Genomic DNA, 19,419 nt, shown 5'->3' on the forward strand with positions numbered 1-19,419 from the left:
ATAAAGGTAACGTCATAATTACCTTGACGTGAAAATTCGTTGACACTGAAGATCTCAGAACGTCTTGCTCCAGCTTTGCCTTCAACGATGTCTTGGACAATGAAAACCACGTTGTTCTTGTTCTGGTCAGATGGATCCACGGACAAACGGATGGTGTTCTTCACAAAAGACATCTTGGATTCTGTCGGTATGGAATACCACAGGAAAAAGCAGAAAATCCTCCACAAAAGGGTCCGGATTCCTCCAGGAGACTCGCACCAATCAAGGTACAGTCATACGATCGCAGCCAAAAGGCCGAGAAGCGATAACCAGAATTGGTTTCAAACTACGGAGCCACCCAAGGATCCTGAAAAGTCCATTTGTGGAGATGAGCTCCTGGACTCCCGTTAAGAAGACATGTTGTCAACCTCTAGATCCCTTACATGCCTGCACTTTTCGGCTTGCTGCTGCTGCAATCCACGCGTTTTAGATCTGCATAACTCCACCTCTTTAAACACAGCACCTTCACCCCCTGCTGTTCCCACCCGCCTCAACACCGTTGGAAGGGAGGAGAACCAATTAAGGCGGGGGGTGGGGTGGAACGAGCAGCTGTCTACCCTTAGCAGGAGGGCTGCTGATTACATACCTCTCCTGCTGCTGCTGCTGCTGCTGGCTGTCCAGCAGCAGACTGAAGGTGGCTGCTGCTGTGCACAGGTATATAAAGGCTCAGAGCCTATTATGACACGCGCAGCCAGCGTTCCATTGCCACATTCCATCTACTGCAGGCAGGATACCTGGCTGGCTGAATGTCGCTGAGAAGCTCACAGAGACCGCCATAAGCAACAGTTTAACAGAATGCCACAGACTAATCAACCAAACTTTTTGGGTTGGGTTCTCTTTTATAGTCTGCAGGCATTAAATGAAAGAAGTCAGTGTTCCAGCAGAGGGAGACAACGTTTCAGAAAAGGCATTGTAGCAAACCAAAAAAGAAATTTTAAGCGCAGCAGAGTAACCAGCGCACATACCTGTTAGCTCAGGTGAGTTTAAAAGGCTGCTGTTGATAACAAGGGCATTTGCTAAATAGATGGTGTGTGTGCAACAATATACTGAAAGGTCAATTATATTGTGCAGCTTATCTCACCACCTGTAGTTATTTAGGTGAAAGCTCCAAAATGCTTGCCTAATATGTCTGTTTATCCAAAAGGAAGTAAAAAGGGAGAGCTAGAAAGATAGCATTGCATTACATTACATGGCAATGCAATGCACAGTTGCTGAAGTTGAACCAAAATGAGCTTGTAATCTGGCTTCTGCAACTTTGAACATGAAAAATCCAATGAGGAGAAGAAAAGCAAAGCCAAAGAGTCCATCCCAAAATCCGACAAACAAGCAAAATGAACAAAAAACATTGAATTCAATTCTTTCTGATTTTAGAAACTGCATTAAAGAAGGGGTGCACCGGTCCTGGAGATACTGCAATACCAGGTCAATGCGTGGAGTGGACAGAGCAAGCTCTTTTTCCATCTCCCTGTTCTAAAAATCCATTTAATATATGGTCCCCAGATAGGGGACGTATCAGATATTAAACTGATAAGAACAGATACTACACTTGATCTTAGCCAAAAGGCCGAGAAGCGATAACCAGAATTGGTTTCAAACTACGGAGCCACCCAAGGATCCTGAAAAGTCCATTTGTGGAGATGAGCTCCTGGACTCCCGTTAAGAAGACATGTTGTCAACCTCTAGATCCCTTACATGCCTGCACTTTTCGGCTTGCTGCTGCTGCAATCCACGCGTTTTAGATCTGCATAACTCCACCTCTTTAAACACAGCACCTTCACCCCCTGCTGTTCCCACCCGCCTCAACACCGTTGGAAGGGAGGAGAACCAATTAAGGCGGGGGGTGGGGTGGAACGAGCAGCTGTCTACCCTTAGCAGGAGGGCTGCTGATTACATACCTCTCCTGCTGCTGCTGCTGGCTGTCCAGCAGCAGACTGAAGGTGGCTGCTGCTGTGCACAGGTATATAAAGGCTCAGAGCCTATTATGACACGCGCAGCCAGCGTTCCATTGCCACATTCCATCTACTGCAGGCAGGATACCTGGCTGGCTGAATGTCGCTGAGAAGCTCACAGAGACCGCCATAAGCAACAGTTTAACAGAATGCCACAGACTAATCAACCAAACTTTTTGGGTTGGGTTCTCTTTTATAGTCTGCAGGCATTAAATGAAAGAAGTCAGTGTTCCAGCAGAGGGAGACAACGTTTCAGAAAAGGCATTGTAGCAAACCAAAAAAGAAATTTTAAGCGCAGCAGAGTAACCAGCGCACATACCTGTTAGCTCAGGTGAGTTTAAAAGGCTGCTGTTGATAACAAGGGCATTTGCTAAATAGATGGTGTGTGTGCAACAATATACTGAAAGGTCAATTATATTGTGCAGCTTATCTCACCACCTGTAGTTATTTAGGTGAAAGCTCCAAAATGCTTGCCTAATATGTCTGTTTATCCAAAAGGAAGTAAAAAGGGAGAGCTAGAAAGATAGCATTGCATTACATTACATGGCAATGCAATGCACAGTTGCTGAAGTTGAACCAAAATGAGCTTGTAATCTGGCTTCTGCAACTTTGAACATGAAAAATCCAATGAGGAGAAGAAAAGCAAAGCCAAAGAGTCCATCCCAAAATCCGACAAACAAGCAAAATGAACAAAAAACATTGAATTCAATTCTTTCTGATTTTAGAAACTGCATTAAAGAAGGGGTGCACCGGTCCTGGAGATACTACAATACCAGGTCAATGCGTGGAGTGGACAGAGCAAGCTCTTTTTCCATCTCCCTGTTCTAAAAATCCATTTAATATATGGTCCCCAGATAGGGGACGTATCAGATATTAAACTGATAAGAACAGATACTACACTTGATCTTAGCCAAAAGGCCGAGAAGCGATAACCAGAATTGGTTTCAAACTACGGAGCCACCCAAGGATCCTGAAAAGTCCATTTGTGGAGATGAGCTCCTGGACTCCCGTTAAGAAGACATGTTGTCAACCTCTAGATCCCTTACATGCCTGCACTTTTCGGCTTGCTGCTGCTGCAATCCACGCGTTTTAAATCTGCATAACTCCACCTCTTTAAACACAGCACCTTCACCCCCTGCTGTTCCCACCCGCCTCAACACCGTTGGAAGGGAGGAGAACCAATTAAGGCGGGGGGTGGGGTGGAACGAGCAGCTGTCTACCCTTAGCAGGAGGGCTGCTGATTACATACCTCTCCTGCTGCTGCTGCTGCTGGCTGTCCAGCAGCAGACTGAAGGTGGCTGCTGCTGTGCACAGGTATATAAAGGTTCAGAGCCTATTATGACATGCGCAGCCAGCGTTCCATTGCCACATTCCATCTACTGCAGGCAGGATACCTGGCTGGCTGAATGTCGCTGAGAAGCTCACAGAGACCGCCATAAGCAACAGTTTAACAGAATGCCACAGACTAATCAACCAAACTTTTTGGGTTGGGTTCTCTTTTATAGTCTGCAGGCATTAAATGAAAGAAGTCAGTGTTCCAGCAGAGGGAGACAACGTTTCAGAAAAGGCATTGTAGCAAACCAAAAAAGAAATTTTAAGCGCAGCAGAGTAACCAGCGCACATACCTGTTAGCTCAGGTGAGTTTAAAAGGCTGCTGTTGATAACAAGGGCATTTGCTAAATAGATGGTGTGTGTGCAACAATATACTGAAAGGTCAATTATACTGTGCAGCTTATCTCACCACCTGTAGTTATTTAGGTGAAAGCTCCAAAATGCTTGCCTAATATGTCTGTTTATCCAAAAGGAAGTAAAAAGGGAGAGCTAGAAAGATAGCATTGCATTACATTACATGGCAATGCAATGCACAGTTGCTGAAGTTGAACCAAAATGAGCTTATAATCTGGCTTCTGCAACTTTGAACATGAAAAATCCAATGAGGAGAAGAAAAGCAAAGCCAAAGAGTCCATCCCAAAATCCGACAAACAAGCAAAATGAACAAAAAACATTGAATTCAATTCTTTCTGATTTTAGAAACTGCATTAAAGAAGGGGTGCACCGGTCCTGGAGATACTGCAATACCAGGTCAATGCGTGGAGTGGACAGAGCAAGCTCTTTTTCCATCTCCCTGTTCTAAAAATCCATTTAATATATGGTCCCCAGATAGGGGACGTATCAGATATTAAACTGATAAGAACAGATGCTACACTTGATCTTAGCCAAAAGGCCGAGAAGCGATAACCAGAATTGGTTTCAAACTACGGAGCCACCCAAGGATCCTGAAAAGTCCATTTGTGGAGATGAGCTCCTGGACTCCCGTTAAGAAGACATGTTGTCAACCTCTAGATCCCTTACATGCCTGCACTTTTCGGCTTGCTGCTGCTGCAATCCACGCGTTATAGATCTGCATAACTCCACCTCTTTAAACACAGCACCTTCACCCCCTGCTGTTCCCACCCGCCTCAACACCGTTGGAAGGGAGGAGAACCAATTAAGGCGGGGGGTGGGGTGGAACGAGCAGCTGTCTACCCTTAGCAGGAGGGCTGCTGATTACATACCTCTCCTGCTGCTGCTGCTGCTGCTGGCTGTCCAGCAGCAGACTGAAGGTGGCTGCTGCTGTGCACAGGTATATAAAGGCTCAGAGCCTATTATGACACACGCAGCCAGCGTTCCATTGCCACATTCCATCTACTGCAGGCAGGATACCTGGCTGGCTGAATGTCGCTGAGAAGCTCACAGAGACCGCCATAAGCAACAGTTTAACAGAATGCCACAGACTAATCAACCAAACTTTTTGGGTTGGGTTCTCTTTTATAGTCTGCAGGCATTAAATGAAAGAAGTCAGTGTTCCAGCAGAGGGAGACAACGTTTCAGAAAAGGCATTGTAGCAAACCAAAAAAGAAATTTTAAGTGCAGCAGAGTAACCAGCGCACATAGCTGTTAGCTCAGGTGAGTTTAAAAGGCTGCTGTTGATAACAAGGGCATTTGCTAAATAGATGGTGTGTGTGCAACAATATACTGAAAGGTCAATTATATTGTGCAGCTTATCTCACCACCTGTAGTTATTTAGGTGAAAGCTCCAAAATGCTTGCCTAATATGTCTGTTTATCCAAAAGGAAGTAAAAAGGGAGAGCTAGAAAGATAGCATTGCATTACATTACATGGCAATGCAATGCACAGTTGCTGAAGTTGAACCAAAATGAGCTTGTAATCTGGCTTCTGCAACTTTGAACATGAAAAATCCAATGAGGAGAAGAAAAGCAAAGCCAAAGAGTCCATCCCAAAATCCGACAAACAAGCAAAATGAACAAAAAACATTGAATTCAATTCTTTCTGATTTTAGAAACTGCATTAAAGAAGGGGTGCACCGGTCCTGGAGATACTGCAATACCAGGTCAATGCGTGGAGTGGACAGAGCAAGCTCTTTTTCCATCTCCCTGTTCTAAAAATCCATTTAATATATGGTCCCCAGATAGGGGACGTATCAGATATTAAACTGATAAGAACAGATACTACACTTGATCTTAGCCAAAAGGCCGAGAAGCGATAACCAGAATTGGTTTCAAACTACGGAGCCACCCAAGGATCCTGAAAAGTCCATTTGTGGAGATGAGCTCCTGGACTCCCGTTAAGAAGACATGTTGTCAACCTCTAGATCCCTTACATGCCTGCACTTTTCGGCTTGCTGCTGCTGCAATCCACGCGTTTTAGATCTGCATAACTCCACCTCTTTAAACACAGCACCTTCACCCCCTGCTGTTCCCACCCGCCTCAACACCGTTGGAAGGGAGGAGAACCAATTAAGGCGGGGGGTGGGGTGGAACGAGCAGCTGTCTACCCTTAGCAGGAGGGCTGCTGATTACATACCTCTCCTGCTGCTGCTGCTGCTGGCTGTCCAGCAGCAGACTGAAGGTGGCTGCTGCTGTGCACAGGTATATAAAGGCTCAGAGCCTATTATGACACGCGCAGCCAGCGTTCCATTGCCACATTCCATCTACTGCAGGCAGGATACCTGGCTGGCTGAATGTCGCTGAGAAGCTCACAGAGACCGCCATAAGCAACAGTTTAACAGAATGCCACAGACTAATCAACCAAACTTTTTGGGTTGGGTTCTCTTTTATAGTCTGCAGGCATTAAATGAAAGAAGTCAGTGTTCCAGCAGAGGGAGACAACGTTTCAGAAAAGGCATTGTAGCAAACCAAAAAAGAAATTTTAAGCGCAGCAGAGTAACCAGCGCACATACCTGTTAGCTCAGGTGAGTTTAAAAGGCTGCTGTTGATAACAAGGGCATTTGCTAAATAGATGGTGTGTGTGCAACAATATACTGAAAGGTCAATTATATTGTGCAGCTTATCTCACCACCTGTAGTTATTTAGGTGAAAGCTCCAAAATGCTTGCCTAATATGTCTGTTTATCCAAAAGGAAGTAAAAAGGGAGAGCTAGAAAGATAGCATTTCATTACATTACATGGCAATGCAATGCACAGTTGCTGAAGTTGAACCAAAATGAGCTTGTAATCTGGCTTCTGCAACTTTGAACATGAAAAATCCAATGAGGAGAAGAAAAGCAAAGCCAAAGAGTCCATCCCAAAATCCGACAAACAAGCAAAATGAACAAAAAACATTGAATTCAATTCTTTCTGATTTTAGAAACTGCATTAAAGAAGGGGTGCACCGGTCCTGGAGATACTGCAATACCAGGTCAATGCGTGGAGTGGACAGAGCAAGCTCTTTTTCCATCTCCCTGTTCTAAAAATCCATTTAATATATGGTCCCCAGATAGGGGACGTATCAGATATTAAACTGATAAGAACAGATACTACACTTGATCTTAGCCAAAAGGCCGAGAAGCGATAACCTGAATTGGTTTCAAACTACGGAGCCACCCAAGGATCCTGAAAAGTCCATTTGTGGAGATGAGCTCCTGGACTCCCGTTAAGAAGACATGTTGTCAACCTCTAGATCCCTTACATGCCTGCACTTTTCGGCTTGCTGCTGCTGCAATCCACGCGTTTTAGATCTGCATAACTCCACCTCTTTAAACACAGCACCTTCACCCCCTGCTGTTCCCACCCGCCTCAACACCGTTGGAAGGGAGGAGAACCAATTAAGGCGGGGGGTGGGGTGGAACGAGCAGCTGTCTACCCTTAGCAGGAGGGCTGCTGATTACATACCTCTCCTGCTGCTGCTGCTGCTGCTGGCTGTCCAGCAGCAGACTAAAGGTGGCTGCTGCTGTGCACAGGTATATAAAGGCTCAGAGCCTATTATGACACGCGCAGCCAGCGTTCCATTGCCACATTCCATCTACTGCAGGCAGGATACCTGGCTGGCTGAATGTCGCTGAGAAGCTCACAGAGACCGCCATAAGCAACAGTTTAACAGAATGCCACAGACTAATCAACCAAACTTTTTGGGTTGGGTTCTCTTTTATAGTCTGCAGGCATTAAATGAAAGAAGTCAGTGTTCCAGCAGAGGGAGACAACGTTTCAGAAAAGGCATTGTAGCAAACCAAAAAAGAAATTTTAAGCGCAGCAGAGTAACCAGCGCACATACCTCTTAGCTCAGGTGAGTTTAAAAGGCTGCTGTTGATAACAAGGGCATTTGCTAAATAGATGGTGTGTGTGCAACAATATACTGAAAGGTCAATTATATTGTGCAGCTTATCCCACCACCTGTAGTTATTTAGGTGAAAGCTCCAAAATGCTTGCCTAATATGTCTGTTTATCCAAAAGGAAGTAAAAAGGGAGAGCTAGAAAGATAGCATTTCATTACATTACATGGCAATGCAATGCACAGTTGCTGAAGTTGAACCAAAATGAGCTTGTAATCTGGCTTCTGCAACTTTGAACATGAAAAATCCAATGAGGAGAAGAAAAGCAAAGCCAAAGAGTCCATCCCAAAATCCGACAAACAAGCAAAATGAACAAAAAACATTGAATTCAATTCTTTCTGATTTTAGAAACTGCATTAAAGAAGGGGTGCACCGGTCCTGGAGATACTGCAATACCAGGTCAATGCGTGGAGTGGACAGAGCAAGCTCTTTTTCCATCTCCCTGTTCTAAAAATCCATTTAATATATGGTCCCCAGATAGGGGACGTATCAGATATTAAACTGATAAGAACAGATACTACACTTGATCTTAGCCAAAAGGCCGAGAAGCGATAACCAGAATTGGTTTCAAACTACGGAGCCACCCAAGGATCCTGAAAAGTCCATTTGTGGAGATGAGCTCCTGGACTCCCGTTAAGAAGACATGTTGTCAACCTCTAGATCCCTTACATGCCTGCACTTTTCGGCTTGCTGCTGCTGCAATCCACGCGTTTTAGATCTGCATAACTCCACCTCTTTAAACACAGCCCCTTCACCCCCTGCTGTTCCCACCCGCCTCAACACCGTTGGAAGGGAGGAGAACCAATTAAGGCGGGGGGTGGGGTGGAACGAGCAGCTGTCTACCCTTAGCAGGAGGGCTGCTGATTACATACCTCTCCTGCTGCTGCTGCTGCTGCTGGCTGTCCAGCAGCAGACTGAAGGTGGCTGCTGCTGTGCACAGGTATATAAAGGCTCAGAGCCTATTATGACACGCGCAGCCAGCGTTCCATTGCCACATTCCATCTACTGCAGGCAGGATACCTGGCTGGCTGAATGTCGCTGAGAAGCTCACAGAGACCGCCATAAGCAACAGTTTAACAGAATGCCACAGACTAATCAACCAAACTTTTTGGGTTGGGTTCTCTTTTATAGTCTGCAGGCATTAAATGAAAGAAGTCAGTGTTCCAGCAGAGGGAGACAACGTTTCAGAAAAGGCATTGTAGCAAACCAAAAAAGAAATTTTAAGCGCAGCAGAGTAACCAGCGCACATACCTCTTAGCTCAGGTGAGTTTAAAAGGCTGCTGTTGATAACAAGGGCATTTGCTAAATAGATGGTGTGTGTGCAACAATATACTGAAAGGTCAATTATATTGTGCAGCTTATCTCACCACCTGTAGTTATTTAGGTGAAAGCTCCAAAATGCTTGCCTAATATGTCTGTTTATCCAAAAGGAAGTAAAAAGGGAGAGCTAGAAAGATAGCATTTCATTACATTACATGGCAATGCAATGCACAGTTGCTGAAGTTGAACGAAAATGAGCTTGTAATCTGGCTTCTGCAACTTTGAACATGAAAAATCCAATGAGGAGAAGAAAAGCAAAGCCAAAGAGTCCATCCCAAAATCCGACAAACAAGCAAAATGAACAAAAAACATTGAATTCAATTCTTTCTGATTTTAGAAACTGCATTAAAGAAGGGGTGCACCGGTCCTGGAGATACTGCAATACCAGGTCAATGCGTGGAGTGGACAGAGCAAGCTCTTTTTCCATCTCCCTGTTCTAAAAATCCATTTAATATATGGTCCCCAGATAGGGGACGTATCAGATATTAAACTGATAAGAACAGATACTACACTTGATCTTAGCCAAAAGGCCGAGAAGCGATAACCAGAATTGGTTTCAAACTACGGAGCCACCCAAGGATCCTGAAAAGTCCATTTGTGGAGATGAGCTCCTGGACTCCCGTTAAGAAGACATGTTGTCAACCTCTAGATCCCTTACATGCCTGCACTTTTCGGCTTGCTGCTGCTGCAATCCACGCGTTTTAGATCTGCATAACTCCACCTCTTTAAACACAGCACCTTCACCCCCTGCTGTTCCCACCCGCCTCAACACCGTTGGAAGGGAGGAGAACCAATTAAGGCGGGGGGTGGGGTGGAACGAGCAGCTGTCTACCCTTAGCAGGAGGGCTGCTGATTACATACCTCTCCTGCTGCTGCTGCTGCTGCTGGCTGTCCAGCAGCAGACTGAAGGTGGCTGCTGCTGTGCACAGATATATAAAGGCTCAGAGCCTATTATGACACGCGCAGCCAGCGTTCCATTGCCACATTCCATCTACTGCAGGCAGGATACCTGGCTGGCTGAATGTCGCTGAGAAGCTCACAGAGACCGCCATAAGCAACAGTTTAACAGAATGCCACAGACTAATCAACCAAACTTTTTGGGTTGGGTTCTCTTTTATAGTCTGCAGGCATTAAATGAAAGAAGTCAGTGTTCCAGCAGAGGGAGACAACGTTTCAGAAAAGGCATTGTAGCAAACCAAAAAAGAAATTTTAAGCGCAGCAGAGTAACCAGCGCACATACCTGTTAGCTCAGGTGAGTTTAAAAGGCTGCTGTTGATAACAAGGGCATTTGCTAAATAGATGGTGTGTGTGCAACAATATACTGAAAGGTCAATTATATTGTGCAGCTTATCTCACCACCTGTAGTTATTTAGGTGAAAGTTCCAAAATGCTTGCCTAATATGTCTGTTTATCCAAAAGGAAGTAAAAAGGGAGAGCTAGAAAGATAGCATTTCATTACATTACATGGCAATGCAATGCACAGTTGCTGAAGTTGAACCAAAATGAGCTTGTAATCTGGCTTCTGCAACTTTGAACATGAAAAATCCAATGAGGAGAAGAAAAGCAAAGCCAAAGAGTCCATCCCAAAATCCGACAAACAAGCAAAATGAACAAAAAACATTGAATTCAATTCTTTCTGATTTTAGAAACTGCATTAAAGAAGGGGTGCACCGGTCCTGGAGATACTGCAATACCAGGTCAATGCGTGGAGTGGACAGAGCAAGCTCTTTTTCCATCTCCCTGTTCTAAAAATCCATTTAATATATGGTCCCCAGATAGGGGACGTATCAGATATTAAACTGATAAGAACAGATCAGGTTTCAACATATTTTATTATGTGCGTAAAAGATGGTTTACAATCAAAAACAGCAACACAAATACATTAATAAAACACAGAATTCCACCCATAAAAACCCCATATACGATTAGCATCCCTCCTCCCAATACATTTGACATCCCTCAAGTAATAAATATACATCTGGCTAAAAGCAATTTTAAGACAATCCTTCACAGAAATAGCATCACGTTTAAAAAGTAAAATATTGCGTGCCTTCCAAAGGGCGTCTTTAAAACAGTTAATCATACACCAACATATACAATACTGTTGAGGGGTCGGACATTTAAAAAGGCCATATAAAACATATTCATGGTTAAAATCTCTTAAACCGCAAGTCCATTTTAAAAGAATCCCAACTTTGTGCCAAAGTTCCTGTGCAAACGGGCAATTCCACATAAGGTGCAAGGTGGTTTCGTCATTAACACATGAGTCTCTGGGGCATTTGGCTCTGGCCACCAGGCCTCTCCTGTGTTGAAACTCTCTGGTGGGGAGGCACTGGTGGACCACCATCCATGCGATGTCCTTATGTCCATTTGCTAAAAATTTTCCGAAGACATTCTTCCAAACTTGCTTCGACCTCTCTTCTGAGAAATTTACTATGGGGGTCACATCTTCATTCCTCCTCAGAAAAGATAAAAGCTTCTTGCGGTCTTTAAAAATGTTCATTTTAAAATCACCAAGGCTATAAAATCGAACAGTCTTTTCTAAGATTGCTTGGTGTTTGGGGGGGCATAGTAAAACAGGGGAATTCAACGACAACTTAAACCATCTTTTAAAAATCATCCCACAAGTATATTTTAAAAAATAACTTAGCGCACTATTACCATTAAAATGTTTGAAACAAAAGCAGAAATAATTTAAATACAAATAAATATGTAAGTCGGGGACATCCCTTCCGCCGTTCATTTTATTCTTCCTCATTATTTCTCGCCTTAATTTTTCCATTTTGGAGTTCCATAAAAACATAAAGATCATCCTAGTCATTTTTTTAATTAAAACATCAGAGGGGGGGTACACCATAGCTATATACAGTATGAGGGGTAACAACACTGATTTTATAATTAAAATTTTCCCCTCCATTGTTAGGGACCTCAAACCCCAAAATGATATTTTCTTTGACATTTTTTCTATGACATTCTCCCAGCTTTGAGTTCCCACATTCTCCTCGTTAAAAACAACTCCAAGAATTTTTACATTGTCTCGTTTTATAGTGAGCTGCGGGAGTTGGGCGGTGTCCCAGGATCCCAAAGTCAGACATTCAGATTTATTTAAATTAAGTTTAAACCCGGATGCCTGGGAAAAAAATTCAATGTGCAACACCGCCCTCCGGAGGGAAGCAGGGTCCACGCACACAACCGTCAGGTCATCCATGTAGCCAAAGACTCTCACATCACTGCCACCTCCGCCAGGAACAGGAACCCCTCTAATCACTTTGTCTTTCCTTATTGCGCTCAGCAGGGGCTCCATGGCGCAGATGAACAGGATGGGCGACAAGGGGCATCCCTGCTTCACTCCGGACTCAAGGGGAACTCCATCTGTTAAAAAGCCATTAAGAGAAATTTGACTAAAACAATTTTTATATAAAATCTTAATACAATTTAAAAGCATATTAGGGATACCCATTCTTTTTAAAACTCTAAAAAGAAATCTATGAGAGACTCTATCGAAAGCTTTTTCAAAATCTAGGGCTAAAAGAGCTACATTTTGACCCCGGTCTCTGGAATACCAAATTACATCCCTTAATACGTTTAAAACCTCTGAAATACTTCTGCCTGGTACACTACAAACCTGCTCAGGCTGGATTAGTTTGGCAATGACATTCCTGAGCCGGTTTGCAACCACCTTAGCAAGTACCTTGTAATCGACGTTTAGGAGAGTTATGGGTCTCCAATTCGCTAGAGCACTGCGATCACCTTTTTTATATATCAAAGACACCACTCCTCTCCTCCACGAAAATGGCAACTGTTCACAAATAAAAACTTCTTTAAAAAGCATAAAAAGGTCCTCTTTTAAATGTCCCAAAAAGTAAGATAAAACTCTACAGGTAGTCCATCACACCCAGGTGCTTTGCCCTTAGAGAAACTTTTAAAAACATAAAATAATTCCTCTAAAACAATATCGCGTTCTAAAAACTCCTGGTCTGTAAAATTTAACTTAAAATCGAGATCATTAAGAGCATCAGATAAAAAGGACTCATCTATACACTTTTTACTAAAAAGATGCTTATAAAAGTTAAAAGTAGCATTCAACATTCCCTGCATAGATGTTTCACCCTCTAGATTTGTGATCACTTCTCTTTTATCCATGACTTTTTTGAAGAAGAAGCGAGAGCACTTCTCCCCCTCCTCCAAGTGCTGCACTCTAGAGTTAAAAATAATCTCTTTCCCCTTTGTGTCTATGCAGTTCTGAATTTCAGTTTTTAGGCCAGCAATATCATCTCCCACCTCCACCCCTAGCTCTTTGAATTTAAAAAGTGTTTGTAGTTTGGTGTTAAGATCACTAAAACATCTTTTTTTCTCTCTAGCTTTACGTCTCCCTGCTTTTATAAAAAACATTCTGACTTTTTTTTTTCAAATTTTCCCACCAGGTTACCATAGGGGCATCAGAAGGTTTTTGTCGCCGCCAGGCTTGATAGGCTTTACCAAAGTCTTGTCGAATCAGAGGGTCCTCCAGCAGGTAAGTACTTAGACGCCAGAGGCCCCTGTTGACCCTCTGTTCATCCCGGTATTCTAGGTGCACCTCCAAGCCCTTATGGTCAGAAAATATATTTGATGTTAAAACACATTTTACAGGGTTAAAATCATCTGATAGGAAAATAAAATCGATCCTGGAGGACACCCCTCTTCCGGACCACGTATAACCAGGGTCCGTCGGCAGGAGTGACCTCCACGCATCGCATAATTTAAAATCAGTTATAAAATCTTTCAATAGATGACATGACTTATCCAATTTGCGTAAAGGGTCACCCCCCGCTCGTTGTTCACTAGCACAAAGACAATTAAAATCACCCCCTACGATCAGGGGAGATGACCCAGTACAGTACAATGGCAATATCCCAAATAAATTAATTCTCTCTTGCTTATCAGGGGAAGCATAAACATTCATTACACGTAGGGTAAAACCATTAAATTTAAAATGCACTAAAACCACTCTGCCTGGTACTATTTCTGTGACAGTATTTATAGCAATATTTCTCCCACGACAGAGGAAGCCCACCCCCGCTGACTTGTTGTCATTGGAGCCAGACCAGATGGAGGGCCCCAGTCTCCAATCTGTCTTGATGTCATTATAATTTAGTGCATGTTGTATCCCGCATTCCTGTAATAAACATATGTCAAAGTCAGTGGTTTCTAAGTACTTAAATAGAGCAGCCCTACGAACTGGGCTCTTTAATGACCTCACATTCAGTGAGACAAGTCTTAATGTGGGCATTCATAGGTCAGGGTGGTGGATCTTCCATGAGGACACCTGACTCAAAGCCCTGTATGCCAAATTGCTCCAGGACATCCGGGCTAGAGGACCCAAATGACTCGATATTCTGTGAGCCGGCGGTTGCCCCCTCGTAGGTCACGGTTCCCAGCCACATTCCAGGAGACGCTGGGGCTTCGACATTCCGTCTCTTTTTCGGGGCAGACTCCACTAGGTCACTGGTGCAGTCCTCCTCTTCCTCCACCTCCTCCAGGGGGAGAGACTGGTCCATCAGGATAAGATCACCAACACAGATTCCCTGATGTTCGTCACCTAGAAGCAAAGCCCCCTCATCTGGCTGGCTAATCGCCCTGGAAGATCCTGAGGCCATCGCTGCGTGGTCCCCTGTAGCCAACCGCACAGGGGCACCACCCTCCAGCCCAACAGGATCGGTATCGGGAACCATCGACACGGAGGATACCCTCCCAGAAGGAGGACCCCTCCGCTCCGGTCCATGCGAGGTCCGCCCATCGTTAAGGGACTTCGATGCAGGGGCCGCCCCAGTGGGGCCTCCGGCTCCCTGCTCCATCCCAGCCTTCTCGCCCTTCGAACCGCCCTCCGACGCCGGCCCGCCAGTGAAGACCGGCGGGCGCATCGGCTCAGCTGCAGAAGATGCAGCTTCTGCGTAAGTCCTGGTCCTGGTCCTGTTGGGGCATCCTCGGAACATGTGCCCCGCCTCACCACAAAGATTGCATTTCCTCCCAGCGGGACAGTCCTTCATTAAATGTCCGTAACAGCTGCAATTATTGCAGCGGTCTACTTTCCTGCCCGTGCAGGACGTTTGGGTATGACCCATTTGTCCACAGTTCCTGCAACATACCGGCATTCCAGGGTAAAATAAGTAGCCTATGCTCTTACCGATCACAAATGTTGAGGGAGGGTGTAGCATTCCTCCCACTCCGCTTGGGTCCCTCTTTAGACGGGCCATGTACCTCCTCTTGCCGCACCAGAAGCCTACCGCGTTCTTCACAGTGCCCAGGTATCTCAGATCATCACAATAACGGATAAGGTAGGTCGAGATGTCTGCAGCCTCCACAAAGGGGTTCGGGAAATGCACCACGATAGGGATCTCGTCATAGGCATACAAGAGACAAAAGGTTAGTCCATCCAATTCATCTAAGTAGTTTTTCTCATTTACCTTTTGTACGAGTTGGTGACAGCATCCCTGGCTCTTGAAGGTGATGGTGTAAGTCCCCTTGTACTCATTGTCCTGGAAGCAGAATATGTCTTCCCGCCGAAACTCCAGAACTCCAAGCAGAATCCTATGGCAGATGTAGTCCAAGTTCTTCTCCGTCCTCGATCCTGCTCCAACTTCAATCCTCACGGTGTTCCGCATCCGGGCATCACCCGATGAATATGTGAGCGTTGCCGGCATCCTTCACTCAGGAACGTACCGACTCTTCTCTCTGAAAGGCGCAAGCCTTCATGGGATCCCTTCCCGTTGCTCCCGGACTAATCCTTCCTCCCAATAGCAGCAGGGGGGTTAAGTCCCTCCGAAGAGGAACGATCCCCCCAGGCCGAGAGAAAGGGTACCAAGAGCACCTCACAGGCAAGACCACACAGGTAAACCTGATAGATCGTGCCAAAAGGCCGAGAAGCGATAACCAGAATTGGTTTCAAACTACGGAGCCACCCAAGGATCCTGAAAAGTCCATTTGTGGAGATGAGCTCCTGGACTCCCGTTAAGAAGACATGTTGTCAACCTCTAGATCCCTTACATGCCTGCACTTTTCGGCTTGCTGCTGCTGCAATCCACGCGTTTTAGATCTGCATAACTCCACCTCTTTAAACACAGCACCTTCACCCCCTGCTGTTCCCACCCGCCTCAACACCGTTGGAAGGGAGGAGAACCAATTAAGGCGGGGGGTGGGGTGGAACGAGCAGCTGTCTACCCTTAGCAGGAGGGCTGCTGATTACATACCTCTCCTGCTGCTGCTGCTGCTGCTGCTGGCTGTCCAGCAGCAGACTGAAGGTGGCTGCTGCTGTGCACAGGTATATAAAGGCTCAGAGCCTATTATGACACGCGCAGCCAGCGTTCCATTGCCACATTCCATCTACTGCAGGCAGGATACCTGGCTGGCTGAATGTCGCTGAGAAGCTCACAGAGACCGCCATAAGCAACAGTTTAACAGAATGCCACAGACTAATCAACCAAACTTTTTGGGTTGGGTTCTCTTTTATAGTCTGCAGGCATTAAATGAAAGAAGTCAGTGTTCCAGCAGAGGGAGACAACGTTTCAGAAAAGGCATTGTAGCAAACCAAAAAAGAAATTTTAAGCGCAGCAGAGTAACCAGCGCACATACCTGTTAGCTCAGGTGAGTTTAAAAGGCTGCTGTTGATAACAAGGGCATTTGCTAAATAGATGGTGTGTGTGCAACAATATACTGAAAGGTCAATTATATTGTGCAGCTTATCTCACCACCTGTAGTTATTTAGGTGAAAGCTCCAAAATGCTTGCCTAATATGTCTGTTTATCCAAAAGGAAGTAAAAAGGGAGAGCTAGAAAGATAGCATTTCATTACATTACATGGCAATGCAATGCACAGTTGCTGAAGTTGAACCAAAATGAGCTTGTAATCTGGCTTCTGCAACTTTGAACATGAAAAATCCAATGAGGAGAAGAAAAGCAAAGCCAAAGAGTCCATCCCAAAATCCGACAAACAAGCAAAATGAACAAAAAACATTGAATTCAATTCTTTCTGATTTTAGAAACTGCATTAAAGAAGGGGTGCACCGGTCCTGGAGATACTGCAATACCAGGTCAATGCGTGGAGTGGACAGAGCAAGCTCTTTTTCCATCTCCCTGTTCTAAAAATCCATTTAATATATGGTCCCCAGATAGGGGACGTATCAGATATTAAACTGATAAGAACAGATACTACACTTGATCTTAGCCAAAAGGCCGAGAAGCGATAACCAGAATTGGTTTCAAACTACGGAGCCACCCAAGGATCCTGAAAAGTCCATTTGTGGAGATGAGCTCCTGGACTCCCGTTAAGAAGACATGTTGTCAACCTCTAGATCCCTTACATGCCTGCACTTTTCGGCTTGCTGCTGCTGCAATCCACGCGTTTTAGATCTGCATAACTCCACCTCTTTAAACACAGCACCTTCACCCCCTGCTGTTCCCACCCGCCTCAACACCGTTGGAAGGGAGGAGAACCAATTAAGGCGGGGGGTGGGGTGGAACGAGCAGCTGTCTACCCTTAGCAGGAGGGCTGCTGATTACATACCTCTCCTGCTGCTGCTGCTGCTGCTGCTGGCTGTCCAGCAGCAGACTGAAGGTGGCTGCTGCTGTGCACAGGTATATAAAGGCTCAGAGCCTATTATGACACGCGCAGCCAGCGTTCCATTGCCACATTCCATCTACTGCAGGCAGGATACCTGGCTGGCTGAATGTCGCTGAGAAGCTCACAGAGACCGCCATAAGCAACAGTTTAACAGAATGCCACAGACTAATCAACCAAACTTTTTGGGTTGGGTTCTCTTTTATAGTCTGCAGGCATTAAATGAAAGAAGTCAGTGTTCCAGCAGAGGGAGACAACGTTTCAGAAAAGGCATTGTAGCAAACCAAAAAAGAAATTTTAAGCGCAGCAGAGTAACCAGCGCACATACCTGTTAGCTCAGGTGAGTTTAAAAGGCTGCTGTTGATAACAAGGGCATTTGCTAAATAGATGGTGTGTGTGCAACAATATACTGAAAGGTCAATTATATTGTGCAGCTTATCTCACCACCTGTAGTTATTTAGGTGAAAGCTCCAAAATGCTTGCCTAATATGTCTGTTTATCCAAAAGGAAGTAAAAAGGGAGAGCTAGAAAGATAGCATTTCATTACATTACATGGCAATGCAATGCACAGTTGCTGAAGTTGAACCAAAATGAGCTTGTAATCTGGCTTCTGCAACTTTGAACATGAAAAATCCAATGAGGAGAAGAAAAGCAAAGCCAAAGAGTCCATCCCAAAATCCGACAAACAAGCAAAATGAACAAAAAACATTGAATTCAATTCTTTCTGATTTTAGAAACTGCATTAAAGAAGGGGTGCACCGGTCCTGGAGATACTGCAATACCAGGTCAATGCGTGGAGTGGACAGAGCAAGCTCTTTTTCCATCTCCCTGTTCTAAAAATCCATTTAATATATGGTCCCCAGATAGGGGACGTATCAGATATTAAACTGATAAGAACAGATACTACACTTGATCTTAGCCAAAAGGCCGAGAAGCGATAACCAGAATTGGTTTCAAACTACGGAGCCACCCAAGGATCCTGAAAAGTCCATTTGTGGAGATGAGCTCCTGGACTCCCGTTAAGAAGACATGTTGTCAACCTCTAGATCCCTTACATGCCTGCACTTTTCGGCTTGCTGCTGCTGCAATCCACGCGTTTTAGATCTGCATAACTCCACCTCTTTAAACACAGCACCTTCACCCCCTGCTGTTCCCACCCGCCTCAACACCGTTGGAAGGGAGGAGAACCAATTAAGGCGGGGGGTGGGGTGGAACGAGCAGCTGTCTACCCTTAGCAGGAGGGCTGCTGATTACATACCTCTCCTGCTGCTGCTGCTGCTGCTGCTGGCTGTCCAGCAGCAGACTGAAGGTGGCTGCTGCTGTGCACAGGTATATAAAGGCTCAGAGCCTATTATGACACGCGCAGCCAGCGTTCCATTGCCACATTCCATCTACTGCAGGCAGGATACCTGGCTGGCTGAATGTCGCTGAGAAGCTCACAGAGACCGCCATAAGCAACAGTTTAACAGAATGCCACAGACTAATGAACCAAACTTTTTGGGTTGGGTTCTCTTTTATAGTCTGCAGGCATTAAATGAAAGAAGTCAGTGTTCCAGCAGAGGGAGACAACGTTTCAGAAAAGGCATTGTAGCAAACCAAAAAAGAAATTTTAAGCGCAGCAGAGTAACCAGCGCACATACCTGTTAGCTCAGGTGAGTTTAAAAGGCTGCTGTTGATAACAAGGGCATTTGCTAAATAGATGGTGTGTGTGCAACAATATACTGAAAGGTCAATTATATTGTGCAGCTTATCTCACCACCTGTAGTTATTTAGGTGAAAGCTCCAAAATGCTTGCCTAATATGTCTGTTTATCCAAAAGGAAGTAAAAAGGGAGAGCTAGAAAGATAGCATTTCATTACATTACATGGCAATGCAATGCACAGTTGCTGAAGTTGAACCAAAATGAGCTTGT

The 19,419-nt window shown here is 44.9% G+C and overlaps 10 non-coding genes across 10 annotated transcripts; all 10 read right to left on the reverse strand.

The window, feature by feature from the left end:
• Positions 1 to 1,424: 1,424 nt before the first annotated feature.
• LOC141222597 (U2 spliceosomal RNA) lies at positions 1,425 to 1,615 on the reverse strand. Its single transcript, XR_012290360.1, has one exon. It is a non-coding gene; the product is annotated as a U2 spliceosomal RNA (small nuclear RNA).
• A 1,112-nt stretch (positions 1,616 to 2,727) lies between these two features.
• Positions 2,728 to 2,918, reverse strand: LOC141222755 (U2 spliceosomal RNA). Its single transcript, XR_012290510.1, has one exon. It is a non-coding gene; the product is annotated as a U2 spliceosomal RNA (small nuclear RNA).
• A 1,115-nt stretch (positions 2,919 to 4,033) lies between these two features.
• Positions 4,034 to 4,224, reverse strand: LOC141222772 (U2 spliceosomal RNA). The gene has a single exon (XR_012290526.1). It is a non-coding gene; the product is annotated as a U2 spliceosomal RNA (small nuclear RNA).
• Positions 4,225 to 5,342: 1,118 nt separating this feature from the next.
• On the reverse strand, positions 5,343 to 5,533 carry LOC141222598 (U2 spliceosomal RNA). Its single transcript, XR_012290361.1, has one exon. It is a non-coding gene; the product is annotated as a U2 spliceosomal RNA (small nuclear RNA).
• A 1,115-nt stretch (positions 5,534 to 6,648) lies between these two features.
• LOC141222599 (U2 spliceosomal RNA) lies at positions 6,649 to 6,839 on the reverse strand. The gene has a single exon (XR_012290362.1). It is a non-coding gene; the product is annotated as a U2 spliceosomal RNA (small nuclear RNA).
• A 1,118-nt stretch (positions 6,840 to 7,957) lies between these two features.
• On the reverse strand, positions 7,958 to 8,148 carry LOC141222600 (U2 spliceosomal RNA). Its single transcript, XR_012290363.1, has one exon. It is a non-coding gene; the product is annotated as a U2 spliceosomal RNA (small nuclear RNA).
• Positions 8,149 to 9,266: 1,118 nt separating this feature from the next.
• LOC141222602 (U2 spliceosomal RNA) lies at positions 9,267 to 9,457 on the reverse strand. The gene has a single exon (XR_012290365.1). It is a non-coding gene; the product is annotated as a U2 spliceosomal RNA (small nuclear RNA).
• Positions 9,458 to 10,575: 1,118 nt separating this feature from the next.
• On the reverse strand, positions 10,576 to 10,765 carry LOC141222290 (U2 spliceosomal RNA). Its single transcript, XR_012290102.1, has one exon. It is a non-coding gene; the product is annotated as a U2 spliceosomal RNA (small nuclear RNA).
• A 6,178-nt stretch (positions 10,766 to 16,943) lies between these two features.
• On the reverse strand, positions 16,944 to 17,134 carry LOC141222603 (U2 spliceosomal RNA). Its single transcript, XR_012290366.1, has one exon. It is a non-coding gene; the product is annotated as a U2 spliceosomal RNA (small nuclear RNA).
• Positions 17,135 to 18,255: 1,121 nt separating this feature from the next.
• LOC141222604 (U2 spliceosomal RNA) lies at positions 18,256 to 18,446 on the reverse strand. The gene has a single exon (XR_012290367.1). It is a non-coding gene; the product is annotated as a U2 spliceosomal RNA (small nuclear RNA).
• Positions 18,447 to 19,419: the final 973 nt, after the last annotated feature.

Source organism: Phyllobates terribilis, unplaced genomic scaffold, assembly GCF_046119375.1.
Source record: "Phyllobates terribilis strain yellow unplaced genomic scaffold, ASM4611937v1 Scaffold_361__1_contigs__length_1927384, whole genome shotgun sequence".
Classification (NCBI taxonomy): domain Eukaryota; kingdom Metazoa; phylum Chordata; class Amphibia; order Anura; family Dendrobatidae; genus Phyllobates; species Phyllobates terribilis.